The sequence below is a fragment of the Cinclus cinclus genome, chromosome 12 (assembly GCF_963662255.1).
Source record: "Cinclus cinclus chromosome 12, bCinCin1.1, whole genome shotgun sequence".
NCBI classification, from domain to species: domain Eukaryota; kingdom Metazoa; phylum Chordata; class Aves; order Passeriformes; family Cinclidae; genus Cinclus; species Cinclus cinclus.
In genome coordinates, this window is record NC_085057.1 from 3868409 (window position 1) to 3884746 (window position 16338).

At 48.5% G+C, this 16338-nt stretch overlaps 1 protein-coding gene and 1 long non-coding RNA gene across 2 annotated transcripts in view; both read left to right on the plus strand.

The window, feature by feature from the left end:
* Positions 1-2039: 2039 nt before the first annotated feature.
* FOXP1 (forkhead box P1) overlaps positions 2040-16338 on the plus strand; it is a 374948-nt gene continuing 360649 nt past the window's right edge. Inside the window, exon 1 of the mRNA XM_062501015.1 lies at positions 2040-2545. The gene's annotated coding sequence lies outside the window, so the exon portion shown is untranslated. The remainder of the gene's footprint in view (positions 2546-16338) is intronic.
* Positions 5919-7544, plus strand: LOC134048879 (uncharacterized). The gene is made up of 3 exons (XR_009933573.1): positions 5919-6111; positions 6228-6383; positions 7354-7544. It is a non-coding gene; the product is annotated as an uncharacterized LOC134048879 (long non-coding RNA).

The following is a 16338-nucleotide window of genomic DNA, read 5'->3' on the forward strand; positions in this document are numbered from 1 at the left end:
CCAAATCCACGTTAAGGCCGTCGCTGTGTTAAAATCGGCGGTGCACGAGTGCCGGAGCCGCAGGGCTGGGGCAGCCGGGTGGTCCCGACTCTGCCCCCTCTCGCCCTCTCCTCGGGAGTCCCGACGGAGCGGCCGGGAGCGTTGCCGCTCCGCGCACCCAGGGAGATGCGGACCCACCCCCGCGGAGCGGCTCCGCACCCAGCCCGGCCCTCGGGACGGTCAGTCCCGCTCCGCGGCCGGTGCGCGCCGCTGCGCACCCGCGCAGTGTGTCTAAAGCGCTGTTTGCGCCCACAGCGGCGAGCGCTGCGGGGGGGAACGCGGGCAGCTCCCGCCTCGCCGCTCCGCGCAGGTAAGGCGGCTCCGCGGGTAATGCGGAAGGCGCTCCGGGGTCCCTCGCATCCCCCGGCTCCGCTGGCCCCATGCCCCGCTGGCCCCCGCGCGGCTGCGGAAAAGTTGGTAGGGGTGCGCAGCGCTGCGCCCCCGCCGCCGGGGCGGCCCCGGCCCCGCGCTGAGCTGTCCCTCGGGGTGCGGAGGGGTGCGCAGGGATGCGCGGCGCTGCGCGCGGCGCTCCACCGCCAGTTTCGCTTCCCTGTAGGGCCGCCCCGCCTCCCCCTGCCCGCCCCCCCCCCCCCCCCCCCCGGCCGTCCTCCGCGGAGCTCCGCGCCTGCGGGGCTCTCGCCGTTCGCCCCCTGCGCGCTTCACCCCTCCCTTCTATTATTTTATTTTTTTTTTGTTATTATTTTTCCCTTGCGCCGAGCCTTGTTTACCCAGCAGGTGGATGTGACGTCAGAGACTGACAACAGCAAAAAATAACAACATCTCCCTCCGCGGGGGTGTCGCGGGCCGCCCCCGGCCCGCCCGCGCGGGGCTGCGCGGGGCGGGGAGGGGGCGCGGGGCGGCGCGGGGCGGGGGCGCGGCCGGGCGGCGTGCGGGGCCCGCGGGCGCGGCGCCGGGCGGAGGGCTCTATTGTTATTTACCGAGCGGCGGAGCACGCCGCCGCGCCGCCCGGGCTCGGCGTGCCGGAGGGACGGGAGGGAGGGACGGGACGGAGGCAGCCCCGCGCCGCTCCGCGCCGCCGCCCGCCCGCGCCGCGGCCGCGCCGTGCTGGGCAGCGGCAGGGCCGAGTCCTGCGGGTGAGTCCGGCGCCCCCCGACACTTTCCCCGCTCCTCCGGGGCTGTTGCACTTTTCCCCCCGCCGGCCCCACGTGCCCGGCCGCCCCTCCCCGTCCGCCGCCGCTGTACCGGGGGGGGGTGGGGGGGGATGTGGGGCGGCGGTGCGCGGATGCGGAGCCCCCTCCCCGCGCTGCGGGGCCGCCCGCACCCCCTCCCCGCCCACTTTGTAAACTTCCCCCCCGCCCCGCGCTGCGCGCACTCCCCGCCGTGGTGGGATGCGGCGCGTCCCGCCCCCCTCCCATCCCCGCTCGCGCTTTCCGCGTGTTTTCCGCCGGGTCCGTCCGCGCCGCCGCGCAAGGGGCGCGCACGCCCCAACTTCGGCACTCGGGACAAGAAGTTGCGGTGGGGCCGCACCCCCCGCGCCGTGCCCGGCTGCCCGTTCCCCTTCCCCGGGCACCTGTTGCGGCTTCACGCCCGCGCATCCCCTCCCGCAGGCGCGGAGCCCCGCGCCCTGTATCCGCCCCCACCGCGGGTCCCTGGGACGCGTTGCAAACCCCCCCCCCCCCCCCCAATTCCTCTTTTTTTTTTTGTTTTTCTGTTTTGTTTTGAAACGAAGTGTTTGAATAAACACCCGCGCCTCCCCAGCTCAGCCCGGCGCAACTTCTCGCTGCGCGGGTGCGGACCGCGCATCCTTCTGGCGCGTGTGTGCGCGCACGTCCCCCTCCCGCGCAGCCCCGCGGTGCGGAGTCTCGGGACGGAGCCGCGGCTCGCTGCGCGCCGCGGAGCCGCCGCCGGTGCCCGGTAAGTAGGGCCGCCCCGCGCACCTGCCGGCCCGCGCTGCGCGGCCGCGTCCCCGGGCAGCGGAGGGGTGCGCGCTGCAGGCGGCCGAGTCCGCGACTCTCTCCTCCCCACCCCCGCCCCGCCGGTTTGTGGGTTTTTTTCCTTTCCTGAAAAAAACAAAAAAACAAAACAAAAAAAAAAAAAAAACCAAAAAAACAAAAAAGCAGAAAAAAAACTAACAGGAAAACCCCCCCAAAAAAAAAAAAGGCAACAAAAACCCAAGCCAGCGAGCGGGGCGCGGGCAGGGCTCCGCGGGGCGCACCGCCCGGCAACTCTTAATGACCGGGCCCCGGCGCGGAGAGCATCGCCCGGCGGAGCGCCGCGCTTCTAGCGAGTCTTCTGCTGCCACTTCGCTGTAATGATTTTAATCGCGTGGATTTGCTTCGAGTGAACCGAGCCGAGCGAGATTACTTTTTTGTTTGTTTTTCTTTTTCCCCCGTCCTTTTCTCCTCCGGTTCCCCCCGAGCCTGGCAGTAGCGGCGGCGGCGCGCAGCCCTCCCGTCCATACCCGAGGCATCTGCCGCCTGCGAGCGCTCCAGAAACCGCTTCTGTAGAGGAGCTGGAGCCCAACTTCTATGCTCAGAAGTTGAAGGTTTCATTTTTAGTAACTGTTCTCGGAATGAGTAATGGATGTGTACTGCTCGTAGCGTGTCGTCTACACCATGTAGCCTGCTGATTTCTGGGGTGCTGGATGGTTCTAAATATTAAAACAGTTCTTTAAACTGCGTTACCTTTCCATGCAGTTTTTCTAAACTTGGATTTTACCTGATTTGACCAAATGTTGATGTCACTAGTGACAGCTGCTTAATTACACAAAGTTGCAAGCATGTCATCGAAGAAACTTTTTTGCCTGTGCTGTTAATCCATGCCTTGCTTTAATATTTTGGAAAACAGGCATTTTGCTCGGTTTAGTATTATTTCTACAATTTCTGTTACCGCTGAGAGGCTTCTTACATTTTGTAAGTTTGAGTGAGCCTGAAATAACTCAGGTTCCCAGAGAAGCGAGTGTGGGCAAGGAGGTACTGTGCATGTCGGCAGCTAGATTTGGGGGAAGACAGGGAAATCTGGGATACTGGCTTCAACTTTTCTTCTCTGAAGCTTTTCCTCTGCACATTTTATTTGAACTATCTCCCAGCCATATTGAATGGACCAGGGCACTGGGGGAGGAAGCTCTCCGCTAGTTACCATTCAAAAGGTGTCGGCTAAAATCTCATTGCAAAAAGGTATTGTAGCTTTAACATCTTGCATTGGCAGCATTCTTCCCCCTTAGTCTTTGGATTAGTCATTGTATGAGAGACAGGAAAAAAAAAAAATCACTTTTTTTTTTTCTGGAAAAAGTAAAGTAAACAGCCTCCAACAAGTGAACCTTGACAACCCAGATTAAGGAAGGCAGGAGAGATCAAACAAAGCTGCTGCTGGGCTGTTGTCAGGAGCTGCCTCACTGAAAGCTCTGGACTATTCGATCAGGCAGCAAGGCTATATGTTCACTTATGCAGAAATGGACCATTACAAATGCTGATCTTTGTTGCGAAACCAAAGGATAACTCTGAGAAAAATAACTACTATTTCAAACCAGGCTTTCTGTTGCTTACGATTTTGATTGCAAAGTTAGTTTCGTGTGCACGGGTTGGGGTTTGGTGTTTGTTTCTTTTTTTTTTTTTAAAGTGATTATGGTTTGAAATGCATTTTTATACTTTCAAAGGGACTTAGGATTTGATTTTGTTTACGCTGTCTCGATCTGCAGAGAAGGCTTTACAGTAGTGCAGTGCAGAAAAAAGTAGAAGTTTTGTGGAATTCAGCTATTATTTCTGGATCACTGAATTGTAAGGAAACATGGATTTGTTTTTTTTTTTTTTTTTTCTTCTGTGTATAAGTTCTATGTTGGTGTAAAATAGAGGAGTTTGGTTGTGATTAAGCACTGTATGTTGGATGACTGCATTCCTAGAGTTTGGCAAACTTGTAATTATCTTTTCTTAAAATATGTTGCCAAGCAGTCAGGATGGACCTTGCTTTTGATACGTGGGGATTTTTACAAGACTCTGTGTAATGTGTCTTCATGGCTGTATCAGAGATACTGTTATTATGTAGTTTTTTATTGGAAATACCAGTAAAGAGTGTTAACAGACACTTGATTTTACTTCAATAAACAGTTAGGATTTAGGTACTAATTGAACCAGGGGAGTGAGGTTAGTTCTGTTGCACGACAGTTTCATGTTTGTAGTCAAACACTTGATCGCAAACTTTGCAAATCTGTCCCTTTCATTTCTTTAAAGTATTCTAAAACAATGAAAATATCTATTGAAAAGAAAAAATCCAAGTAAGAGGCTGTTATCCTAATGTATGTTAACCAGGAGGCAGACCAAGTGCACATCTGCTGAAAAATTAAGAAATCCCAAATCTTTTTGCATAAGCATTTTTTTAATTAGCAGTGCAGATCTCACAATAAGTACTTTATACTTTATGTAAGGTAAGGTTTCATAACTGTTCTGCATAACTTATTCTAAAGCCTGTAGATTTTTATGGTATATATTTTAATTAGACAATAAAAAGTGCATGCATTAAACATGCACATGTATGCTATTAAGCCATTTTGCGTAATGTGTAATGTTTTTTAACATCTATAAACATTTTCTGCTTAAATCAGTTCCAACAGTAACCGTAACACAGCTGGGTTTTGCCCTGGTAGGAGAAGGAGCAGGGAAGTTGAGCAGGGAATTGTGCATCGGACATTAGTGTGCAGCATACGCTGCAGTATGTGTTTCTCATGGAGTGGATCACTTTTTTTCAGAGCTAAAATCTGCATTATCGTCCTTGATGTGATATACTGTAAGCATTTGTAGCTCCTGAATTACTCCTGTTTCATAGCACTGTAAAAATTTGGGAAAAGGCTGGTAGTAAAAAGGCAAATATATGGAACGCATCTAGCATTTAGTATTCTTACCTCTTGTGGTCATTTATATTGAGAGACTGAAGTGGATAACACGGTTCCTTTTGTGAAATATCCCTCGAGCTTGTATTTGTGTATCAAATGAAATAACACATGCACACACATATGTAGGATATATATGTAAAATACAGTTATTTCGGCAAGGCTGTCCAGTTATTTATGGGGTATAATGATACTTCTGTCATCTTAAATTTTCTCCAAGAAGCTTTAATAAATTTAAATAGATTATATGCTGTCAGAAAATAGTATAAATTTTGTTTACGATTCACTTGCTTTAAGGTACTTACACTAAAGAAGCTCATTTAACCCCAAGACTGAGGAGCATTAAGTGGTGAGAGGAGTCTGCTGAAGAGCTGCTGCTGCCCTTTGCTCTTGTGATAATCTTAAATTACTACAATTTAATTGCAACTTCAAGGCACTGAGCTGAAATATTTTTACACAGCTGAGCCAGGGCTGAAGAAGGCTCGGTGGGGTTTTTGCAGGTAGCTGGGTGTCTTTTGGAGGTGCAGCATTTGTTCAGGCCTCTCCTGCCCTTCCCAGCACATCCAGCATGGTGTGTGCAGGGACAGGGCACCTGGAGGGAGCTTTCCCAGGGGTTCCCACTGCGGGGGGAGCGGGATCAGGCCCTGCAGGGCTCGGGTGCACCAGGGTTTTGTTTGCTGTCTGTATTTAAGCTGAATTAAATAGTGCATTTTAATTACTCCTCAGATGAGCCTTGCCGTCAGGTTGCTTCCCAGAGCTTTTCCTGGCGAGCCTCTGCTGGGGAAGCAGGTGAGAAGGATCTGGTGGCTGGAGGGGAAGCTCAGAGGGTGGTCAGCAGTGGGGGGACACGGTGGCACCCTGCTCTGAACATGGCCATGGGCATGGCGTGGTCCCTGTGTCCCCAGGGGTGAGCTCAGGGTGCAGCCAGCTGCCCTGGGCTTGATCCAGAGTGTGGTGGCATCAACTGGGGCTTCTGCTGATGTTGCTGCCTTTGGTTTTTGGTTTGTGCCACTTACTCGTATCACTGAAACTTTTTCTCCCCCTCCCTCCACGTATAGTAGCGTGTTTTCACACCCGGCCAGCGCTTCAGCAGAGATGTGCTGTGCAGGAGAAGCCAGAAAGCATTTGCTAGGTGGAATTTAGAGACGCTGTGCACTAGAGATCAGCAGCGTCTTTGAGACCATTCTTAGAGGTCCTGGCAAGCAAACTTTATTCCAGTGCTTTGGAAGGTATGGCCAGGCTGGGAGCCCTTAACGTCGTGCCACCGAGAGCGTGCGTCAGCGCCGGCCGTGCTGAGGCACAGCGGTGTTCAAATCGTGAGTCTGATTGTTTTTCTGTTGGCCAGATCCTTGTGAAATGTCTTGTTGCAAGAAGAAGCAGAGAAGATCTTGTGCTTGCTAGAAGTGGTTGGTTTTGTGCTGACAGAAGCGCTGCTTGCAGCCTGCTCACTGCGCCGTTCGATTCCCGCAGCTCGCTGTGCTGGGAATTGCAGCTCCTGCAGGTAACAAGGTGATGCCAGTGTAGAGACGGGGGGGAAAAAAAACCACCATGGAATAAATCATGCAGTCATTAGAAGCAAAACTTAATTGTGGGATCTCTGTAGTCTTTTACTTTAAAAAGATGTATTTTGTGCTGTAGAGGAATCAGTTGTACTGTTTTACGGAGATCAGATATTTGTTGGTTGGGATTTCTGGAAGGGTTTAACACGTGCTCTTTTTCCTTACTCCAGCACTGGAGCTCCCAAGTCTGAGAAGCTGCTGGCTCTGTGTGCAGCCTTCTCTGCAAATGTGCTCTAGGGTTTTGTCTTTCTGTTCTCCTGGCATGGGTCTCTTCCATGCATGCAAGTGAGCAGGCTTATGTCTAATGGCTCTTTGGATGTGGCAAGTATCCAGAATAATCTTGATGACTTCTTGTTCTGTATCATTCTGTAAATGAAGATGGGATTCTATGGTTAAAGGGCAAAGAGAGGAGCATGGGCAAAATCAGTTTCTCCCCAAGAGGCATCTGGTACCTGAGGAGGACTAAATAATTTTTCTCCTCTCATTGACCCTCCTGGTGCTGTTTTTAAAACATCTCCATTTTAGTGCCTTGAAATTGCAATTAAGTTGTAGTAATTTAAGATTATTGCAAGAGTGCAAAGGGCAGTAGAAGCTCTTTAGAAGTCTCATCTCAATGCTTAATGCTCCTCAGTCGGGGGGTTAAATGAGTTTCCTCAATGTGAGTACTTAAAGTAAGTAAATCGTAAACAAAATTTATACTATATTCTGACAACTAATAATCTATTTAAATTACATTAAAGTATGTGTGTGAAAATTTAATTAAAGGCAGAAATGCTGTCAAGCCCTGTAAATATCTTGACAGATCTACTGAAATGGAACCCATATCGTAAAATATTTACATAGATCTGATAGGCTACAGTGTTTCTGGGAGTGCTATTCTGAAACTAATTGTGGGCTTTTTTTCCCTTCCAGTTTCCCGTTTAGTTGCAGTGGTCTCGGAATGCAGCACAAATACCCAGAATGTTTTATTTGGATAATTCTCCCGTGTATTGTTTACTGCTAGTGGTGCTGTCTGTACAACGCTTGTCACTGGTGTGTTTTTATTAGGAGGACCTGTTTCCTCACTAAGTTAGTTTAATTCAGAGGCACTGAATTGAACAACTGGACACTGAAATTAAAAAACTGGTACTGAAAACTGGGGCTCCGTTCGTGATGTGTCTGTGCTGGATGTGCCATCTGTGAGTCAACTTACTCCTGGCTGTGTGTCCCAGAGCACGGTGCTGCAGCATCTCCTGCACTGCTGTGACTCTCAGTTGAATTGATTTTTCGGGTAGAATGACCTTACAACCTTTTTTCCAAGGGCTTGAACTCTATATGGAAGCGTTTCCCAAAGTGCACGTGGGGCACAGTGCCCTTCCTGGTGCACATGCAGGCATATCTGTTGTGGTACGTGGTCCAGGGTGTTTTTTTAAGATGAAGAATGTTTTGCCCCAGGTAAAACTATGTCTCTCTGGAACTTCAGCCAAACTTTGGCCCTTCTTAAAACCCACTGGCTGGAATTCTGCAGGTGGTTTTGCTGGGAAGGCACAGCGTGAGCCACGCTTTCTCATCACCCCATCATGGGTTGGAGCAAACCCCTAGATTTTCCTGGCTGGAGTATATACCCTGGAGCTGCAGGGTCACAGGAGGAGGATGAGGATTTGGGCATGGAGAGAGGGAGCATGGTGCTGAGGAGCCCAGGCCAGGTGCTGGGCACTGAGTGCTGACAGCCCAACAGAAGGTGGCACAATGTGGCAGGTTGGCTGCAGCCTCCAATGGCATCGTTAGTTTTCCCCTCTTCGCCAGACATTTCCTTTCATGTTGGATCTGAGTTTTAGCTGTACTTCCCGATCAGTCTTGTCATCTTGTTGCTAACAATTAGGGTCAAGTGTCTTTCCTTGGGCTCTCCGCAGTTTTTGTGTTGGTGTCCCTCCCCCAGCTCCCTGGCTAAGCTGTTTGTTCATTAATTAGTGGATGGGGCATATTAACACATCAGTAAACCGGAGTAGTCAGAGTTCCCAAGGCATCTTGGGAAGCCCTCTCTGCTTTTATGTGACCGGACATGCTCTATTGCTGATTTAGATAGCAGAGCCGATGATGCCAAAGTGTTGTTAAGAGAGAGATAAATAGAGAGAGCCCAGCAGTAAGCAGAATGTCATGTCTCTATTAAAAAGCTTGTGATAAAGGAAGATAAAATGGTGAGGGGGGATTGCTGGAGTGTTCAGAGCAGCCACTAAACATCTGATCACAAAAATCGATGCTAAATTCCCTTTCCTGCACAACACTTGCCTGCAGAATTCTGTCTGAGCCTGGGTCTGGTTGCAGCGAGCAGTGGAGCCCTGAAAGGACTTTTGTTCTTGCTAGAGCGACAGCCAGGGGTTCTCAGGGATTCAGGAGCTGTCTGAGCTGGGATTCAAGCATCCCTCCCCGGTTGCTTTTGAAGTGATGTTCCTGGGATGCCGATGAAGTTGTTCCAGGTTCACGCTGGGGCTTGTTGCTCTGTGCTGCCTCGTACCTTGATTTCCTGGGTGCCCAGGCCACCTGCCTTTCTGTAAGTCTGGAGGTCAGGCCTTGGCAGAGTAACACTGAGGCAGGTTTTTGTCTATTGGTGTTTTTTCTTGTCTGGGTGCGGGGGCTGCTCTGCAGAAGTGAAAAATTGAACCGATTCTAAAGAAACGAGCGGTCGCGGCAGACGGGAGAGGAGTGGGGTTAATTCTTCCAGTGCAATAAAACGTTAAATCATCACAGCCTTGTTTGCTGAAAGGATGTTGATCATTCCATTAAAGAGGATTAAGTAATTAACTGATATTTCTTTAGGAGCCCGTGTCAATTTTAAAAAAGCATCTTCCTGGTGTCGCACAGTGAATGTGAAGTGTATGTTTTTCTGCTGCTGGAAAGCTGGGAGATGAGCGTGAGTGAGACACCTCTTCCTAAGAAACTTCTGGGAATACCAAGACTAAAACATTTCAGCTAAAATGTGCTGTTCCAATAGATTTTTGATAACAATGTTGTGTTTTATGGATTTTGTCCAGTGGGCCTGCTGCAAGCCTAATTTTGCAGGTCTTCTGTTTGGGATTAAGAAGTTAAAACCTTCTTGAAGTGTTCCTTTTGGTGCTTGCATTTTTATTTTTAATAATAGTTTTTATGTTGTAATAGTGAGCTCACTGACAGTGAGTCATGAACTCTGTCTTCCATGAACCTCATGACAAATCTCTGTTAGCCGCTCAGGCAGCTTGTCCAGCCCAGTTCCCACGTTTTATACTTGCACTGGAAAGAAAAATTCCATTAGAATCAGTCTTGTAAATACTCCTTTTCCTCCTGTGTCAGAAATCCCCTTAAAAGCAGTGCGGTGCAGGGGGCTGAGGAATGGCTCCAAAGGTTGGGTTTGGAGCACATTGGAGCTGGGTTTGGCTGGGAAGGGCTGGCAGTCCAGGGGAGGATGTGCAGGGCCAGGGTTTTGACGTTGGCTGGTGCTCAGTCTGATCAAAACTGCGTTTTGGGGATGGTGCACATGCAGGTAGAGCAGCAGGCAGGCAGAGGAGAACAACAGCAGTATTTTTCACTGCTTCATTTTTGAAGGATCAGATTGAAGCCCCTGGATGAGAGGAGCAGGGGGCTGTGTTAGTGTTTCTGCATCCCGTGCTCCCAAGCTCGCTGCCAGGGTTCCGTCCATTTTTTCCCTCAGCAAATCACAGAATTTGACACTAACCTCATCAAATTGCTGCTGTTTGTTGCATAATGGTCCCAACTTTTAATACTGCAGTTAGTGATACCGTAACTACACCCAAACTGAAATTTTCTGTGTGAGAGATGGATTCTGCCCGGCAAATAACATAACCCAGTGGCACCAATTGTGTTAGTATTGATACTTTCTGCTTTCATAACAGCTTTCCTTCCCAAACAGGGCTCTTCCAGATAGTGCCATGCAAACTCTGTTGATCAGTGTACTGTAAATTATTCCTCTCCCTGGGGTGAATTTCATAAATAGTTGTATTTCCATAAGACAGGCAGATTTAGCTTCAGTTATGTGGCCTCAGCCCTAAATACCCCTGTTGAAATTGTGGGAGCTTCGTTGGATGGACTGAGTTAAAAAAAAAAAAAGTAAAATTAAAAGAGTTTGGCTAGATAATAAAGTCTTAAGAGTATTCATGTGTGTAACATATAAGAATCTCTCTGGATGATTGTGCAGATCATGGCCTGTACCTGCATTAGCAGATTTAGAAGAGATTTTTCTCAGTAAGTTTTGCAATAGTAATAATGTCTTAACAGCTGTAGTAATTAATTTTAATCAGAGAGTTGTCAGGGGCCCTATCCTTTTGTCATTGAATTAAATGTGTACTGGGAGAAGGTGTCTCTGAAATGGCTCATAATAAATTGGATTTGTTAGTTTTTAATGATACACCTGTGCATGTGTGTTCAGATAATATGTATTAAAATTTGTAAAGCTCCTGAGTTGTAGGTTTGGAAAAGAGAAAACTTATTTTTCAGTGATAAATTACTTGATACCTAAAAGGCTTTGAATGTGGAATGTCAGAAGTATGCAGCAAAATTATTGTTTGTGCAAGTATTTTAAAGTGTTTCTCTGGCTTAACCCATCAGAGTTTTCTCAAGGCCAGTAGTGTGAGGAATGATGGTCTTGCTCAGGAAATCTTTCTAATCCATCATTTTATTTACAGGATTTAACTGAGAATGAGAGAAACCCATCTTGGTATATTTTAGCTCATTTTGTACCATGTATATCTCTTCTGATTTTTTTTTTTCCTTCACTTCTATAAAAGCAGTATCTGCAGCATTCAAAAATACTATTTCATAAAAGTTAAAATGGAACATTGCCTGTGAAGTAAACTAAAATATCTTAAGCCTATCCAATGTATTCCTGGCATTAAACAGTCAGAGAAGGCTAAATATTTCCTATTTATTTTTCAGGTTGCCTGGAGTATAGTCTTTCAGGAAAAGGGTCCTCACCCAGTTGAAGGGGAAATCTGATTTTTCAGCAAGTGCTTTATATTTACTGAGGAATTCTGAGTGTGCAGAAGCATGCTGCATGGAAATGGAAATTTACTGTCTAGGATTTTTAGGGATTTTAATCGATGCCATTAGATAGAGGCACGCTCATAGGGACGTAAACTAGTAAATCTGAACAAACTGAAAAATGGTAGCTATAGGTGTCTGGCTCTGTTATCAAACTTGCTGCCTAAGCCAGAGTTTATGCACTGTGATAATGCTAATGACCAGCAGAGCCAATGATGCATGACTGGAGGAAATCAGTGGTATAATCGGAGAAAGTTATCAGGTTTTTGTCATTAAATATTACTGATAAATAATACACTTCATTTTGAGTAGATAGGATGTATTTAATTCTGATGCAGAGAGTTTCAATTTAATAAGGGGCATTGCTGAGTAAAATGATAATCTTTTGTAATTTAAAGGGAAAAATAAAAATACATTTGTTTCAGCACAACCTCCTGGCAGCCACCATCCACTGCTGTTGTCTACACTGGTGTCTGATAGTGAGGAATATTTGCAGTTGTTTGAGGTGGCTGCTTACAGCAAGGTGTTTTATCTAAGTTGTTACTTTGTGCAGAATTAATTACATGAGGCCAGAACCAAAGAGGTGCTGGTTAGTATAAACTAGGTAAAATCTTTCATTTTCTGCTTAAAAATAGAAATATCGCAGCAAATATAAACTCTGTGCCCCATGCAGTGATTCCCTACAGAACAATCTGCCTGTCCAGGCAGTAACAGGAGGGAAGGGATGAGGACAAAAGATGGAGATAAATTAGATCTCGTTTTGCAACTTATCTTTTAAGTCAGTGGGAGAACAAGGAAGAGAAGTAGAGCTTAAACTGAAGGAAGAGGGATATTAATAGTCTCTATAAAGGACAGTTTGCACCAGGAAAAAAAAATCTGGTTGGCTTTTTTTAGCAAAACAGGCTAACACCCAGAGTAAATCTGTGTCATTAACTGAAGCAGTGTATGATTTTTAGAGCATCTCTGTTCCTCGTGTGCGCCGGTGCCTGTGGAGGCTCATCCCTGGGCTGGTTGCAGATGTGGTGCAGCCTCTGCCCTGAGGAAACTTCTCTTGCCAGCTGCAGAACCTCTGTCTGGGACAGCCCGTGGCCCTGTTTGAGCAGGTACCACCAGTTTAGCCCAACGAGTGGCTTTGCAACGGGGCCAGGATCTTCCCACCACCCCTTGGAGTCGTGCTCGAACGCTGAATCTCAGCTCAGGTTTCCAGAATTAGATGGCACAGTGAGTAAACACAGCGTACTTGCCAGTTCTCACATCCTCTTTTGCAGCGAGTATTGCAGCAAATCCTGCAGGTTTGACTCATCTCTGAAGTTCTTCGCTGATTTGAAGCAGTTTTTGTCTGCCTCTCTGAAAAGATCTGGGAATGTGGCCTCAGCTCCTGAGCTCCTAGTCCTTCTGGACATGAGCACTGTTTACTTCAGTTGGCCTCTCAGAAACTTGGGCAGCTCTGAGTAACTTTAGCTGGAGTTATGTGCCTGTGTCTATGGGTAAAATTTGGCTTGCAGTTATCTTTATTGAAAGCTTTATGGAAATACTTCGTTCTTGCTATGCATAAATATTTACATTCTGGTAGGAAGACTTTTTCCCCTTCCTTTTTCTTTCTTACTTTTTATTTTTTTTCCCCTGCTTGATGCCATAAGCACAAAGAAAGTGTAATGCTTTGTCAGGTAACAAGTAATATTCAAGTCTTCAACTTATATTCCTCATGGGTCTGAAAGAAAAAAACGTCTGCCCATACTGGAAGTACTGTCTACTTGTCAGATTGTAGTGAGCCATCCAGGGTAGGATGGAGATTCTGCTTAACATTGGCGTGGGAAGGTCATACAGGGCAGAAAACTTTTCTGAGTAAATAAAAGTGGTGTCAGGTATGGCCACTGTGTTAAGAACAGCATGTCTGGTGTTTCTGTTCCTCGGCATTGAAGCACCTCCGCATGTTTCAGCCTCTGCCTGGTGGATGCTCTCAGCAGATTGAGGAGGAGGACACATGGCTCTGCGAGCACATCGCAGTGGTCCACACGTGTGCCGTGACTCAAGTGCGCTCACAACTTCATGACATGCATCAAAGGAGAATTGTTTCTTTGGGAAGCTTTTGCCTCTTTTCTTTTTTTTCCTCAGATGAAAGCTACTTTCTATTTGACTGTTTGACAGTGTGCTTGGTGCTGTATAGCATGAGGGCTTGGTTCGCTTTGCAGTTAAGTGGATTCAGATATCTCAGCTTATCCCTGGGTGTGCTTCCCATTGCATCCCCTGTGCTTCAGCTGACTAGAGGGTGAGACTGCACAGGAAGCTGGACCAGCAGAAAACTAGCTTAAGCAGGAAAAACATGTTTTCTGCCAGTTGAACATCCTCACTGGATTCTGGAGATCAGAGGAGGGTCTGAAGGGGTCAGGGCCACCCCCTTGGCTATTTGATTGAGTTTGCTGTAATGTGAGACCTCGGCTTTGTGTCCGGATGTGCTCCTCTCAGTCTGGGCACAGGATTCTTCCTTGCCCAGCTGCCCTGGGGCATGCTCCCAGCAGTGCCTGCTGGTGCGACCACCCTGCCAAAGCTGCCAAGTGTGGGGTTTCCTTTAATTGCTAATTTGATGCTGCTCCCTTAGTGCCAGGTAGTGAAGTTCTTACTGTGCATGTCCTGGCATCACGTGTGTGGGTTTCCTTCTTCAGTGTGAGCTGTGGATAATGAGCTGATCCAGAGGCCAGGAATTTGTGATGAAGGCACTGAGATACCCAGGTTACTGTCTGCTGTTGTTTCCTCTTGTCTTTATAATAACTTACCTGTGCAATAAGCAAATGCAGCTGCACGTGAAACATCCGCCCCTGGAGTTAGAGAGCCGAGCTGATACGGAAGGAAGTGGCCTGAGCTCAGGAACAGGTTCACCCCAAAAAGGATCCGTGCCATCCCCTGTGCTGACTGAGTGCTGTGCAGGATGGGTGTGCTGGGTGTGTGTGTGGCCTGGGGGTGTCTGGGCAGCGAGGGTGGCCACGGTGGCTCCGGTGCAGGGACAGCCACAGGCAGTGTCACCAGCAGGGCTGCTGCTGAGCCCAGGTGTTGGTGTGCACCAGTATCAGCTCAGGCTTCCAGTGGGGCTTTGAGTGATGCTTTGAATACAGTGTATGCTTTTACTGCTTTTGATATGGGTGCAGGTGCACATTAATAGGAGGTGAAAGCGGAGGAGCCCCGAGGGAGCCTTGCTCGAGCCATGCCAAGCAGGTACAGCCCACGAGTTTTATCTTGGGATAACCTGGCATGGTGCTGGCCTTCCCGTGTCATGGGATTATGGGGGCGAGGTCATGCTGCCGTTTGACAGGGACCTGATCCCTCTACCCTGCTGTGTGCTCAGGGTTGGCCTCCCTCCCCATGTGGAGGCACCTTCTTGCCCCTGAGAGCTTCACTTCATTTGGTGTCCCTGTGTTCTGATGCAGGTGGGTCAGCAGAGTGCTTCGGGAGGGGTTGGCACCACAGATCAGCATTGCAGGGAGTCCCTGACTGCCCCCAAGCCTTGCTGTGTGACCAGTGTCTGGTGATGAGGTGAGGTGAGCATTCTCTGTGCCCCATCAGAGCCCATGGATAGTTTTGGGGGAGGCTGGAGCGAGGAGAATCCTCAGTGGTGTGAGGAGAGATCGGGTGCTCCCTGGCCGGGGCTGTGCCCACGGGGCTTTCACTGTCAGTGGATCCTTGGGCACTGGTGGAGACTGGTGTGGTGTGCCAGGAAAGTGAGACCCAGCCCTGCACACAGCTGCCTGCCCCGGGGCTTCCCTGGTGTTGCACAAAGTCATCTGCCTTCTCCAGCTGACTTCAGCCTATTAATTGCCTGGTTTTGCATTGTCTTGTTGAGGAACTGGAATGTGCAGTCCGTGAAATGAGGCAGCAAAGTGTTAACCCTCACTTTCAATTGTTACCTTTATTTTTGGAAAGGAGTAGCAGCCAGAATAAAACTTTTAGTCGGAATAAAATTCTTCTTACCCACCTTTTGTTCCTGTTTGGTTTGTGCCTGACCTGGGGTGTGGATATCCCTGGGTTGGCTGATGTGCAGGTGAGCAGAGCTGTGGTCCTGAACACCTCCTGTCCTCACCCCCTCTCTTCACCATGTGCTGAGATTGCATTTGCAGTTACTGTATGCTCCTAAATAACCCTCACCTCGTATTAGGGTTATTCACTGTTCATTCTCATGTGTCAACACCACATCTGATTGGAACCTTAATTCCTCTGTGTGCTCCTGTATTTTCCCCTCACCTCCTGGGCCAGAGGAAGGGTTTGTTGCAGGGAGAGTCTAAGCCAGTGTTATCAGGGTGTGAGCTCTGCCACTTCCCAGCAGTGAGTGCCTGGAAAAATGCCCCTCCAAGTCATGACAAATTAAGCGTTGCAGACAGATGCAGAGATGAAGCTCTGTGAGATGATGTGTGACTTGATCCAAGAGTTGTGAGATGTGCAAAGATGGAAAAGAAAGCAAACTTCTCATCCAACACATAGAGGCTGTGGTGCTTGTGCCCCGGGGTGCTCCAGTGCAGCCATCCAAAGGCTGCTGAGATCTCTATTGTCCCACCCATGTCCCTGTCACCAAAGTGCTGTAGCCAGGAGCTGGATAAGCCGTTTTTGTTGTTATCAAGGTAAGTAAGGTAAACCCCATTTTTCTCTAGTATGGCAGAACTCTGTTTCTAAGCGAGCTCAATTTAATTCCATTTTTGAAAGCAATGAGAGTTATTTCATAGAATTAGGATCATTAAAGCTGGAAAAGACCTCTAAGATCATTGAGTCCTACTGTTCATGGTACCCCATCAATAAATAAAGGGCTGTTTGGAAACCCTGAGCATCCTGTTTGTGCCCCACTGTCCCTGTTAGGGCTTCCATGTATGCTGTGTGCACTGAATCACATCTCTTACGTGAGTG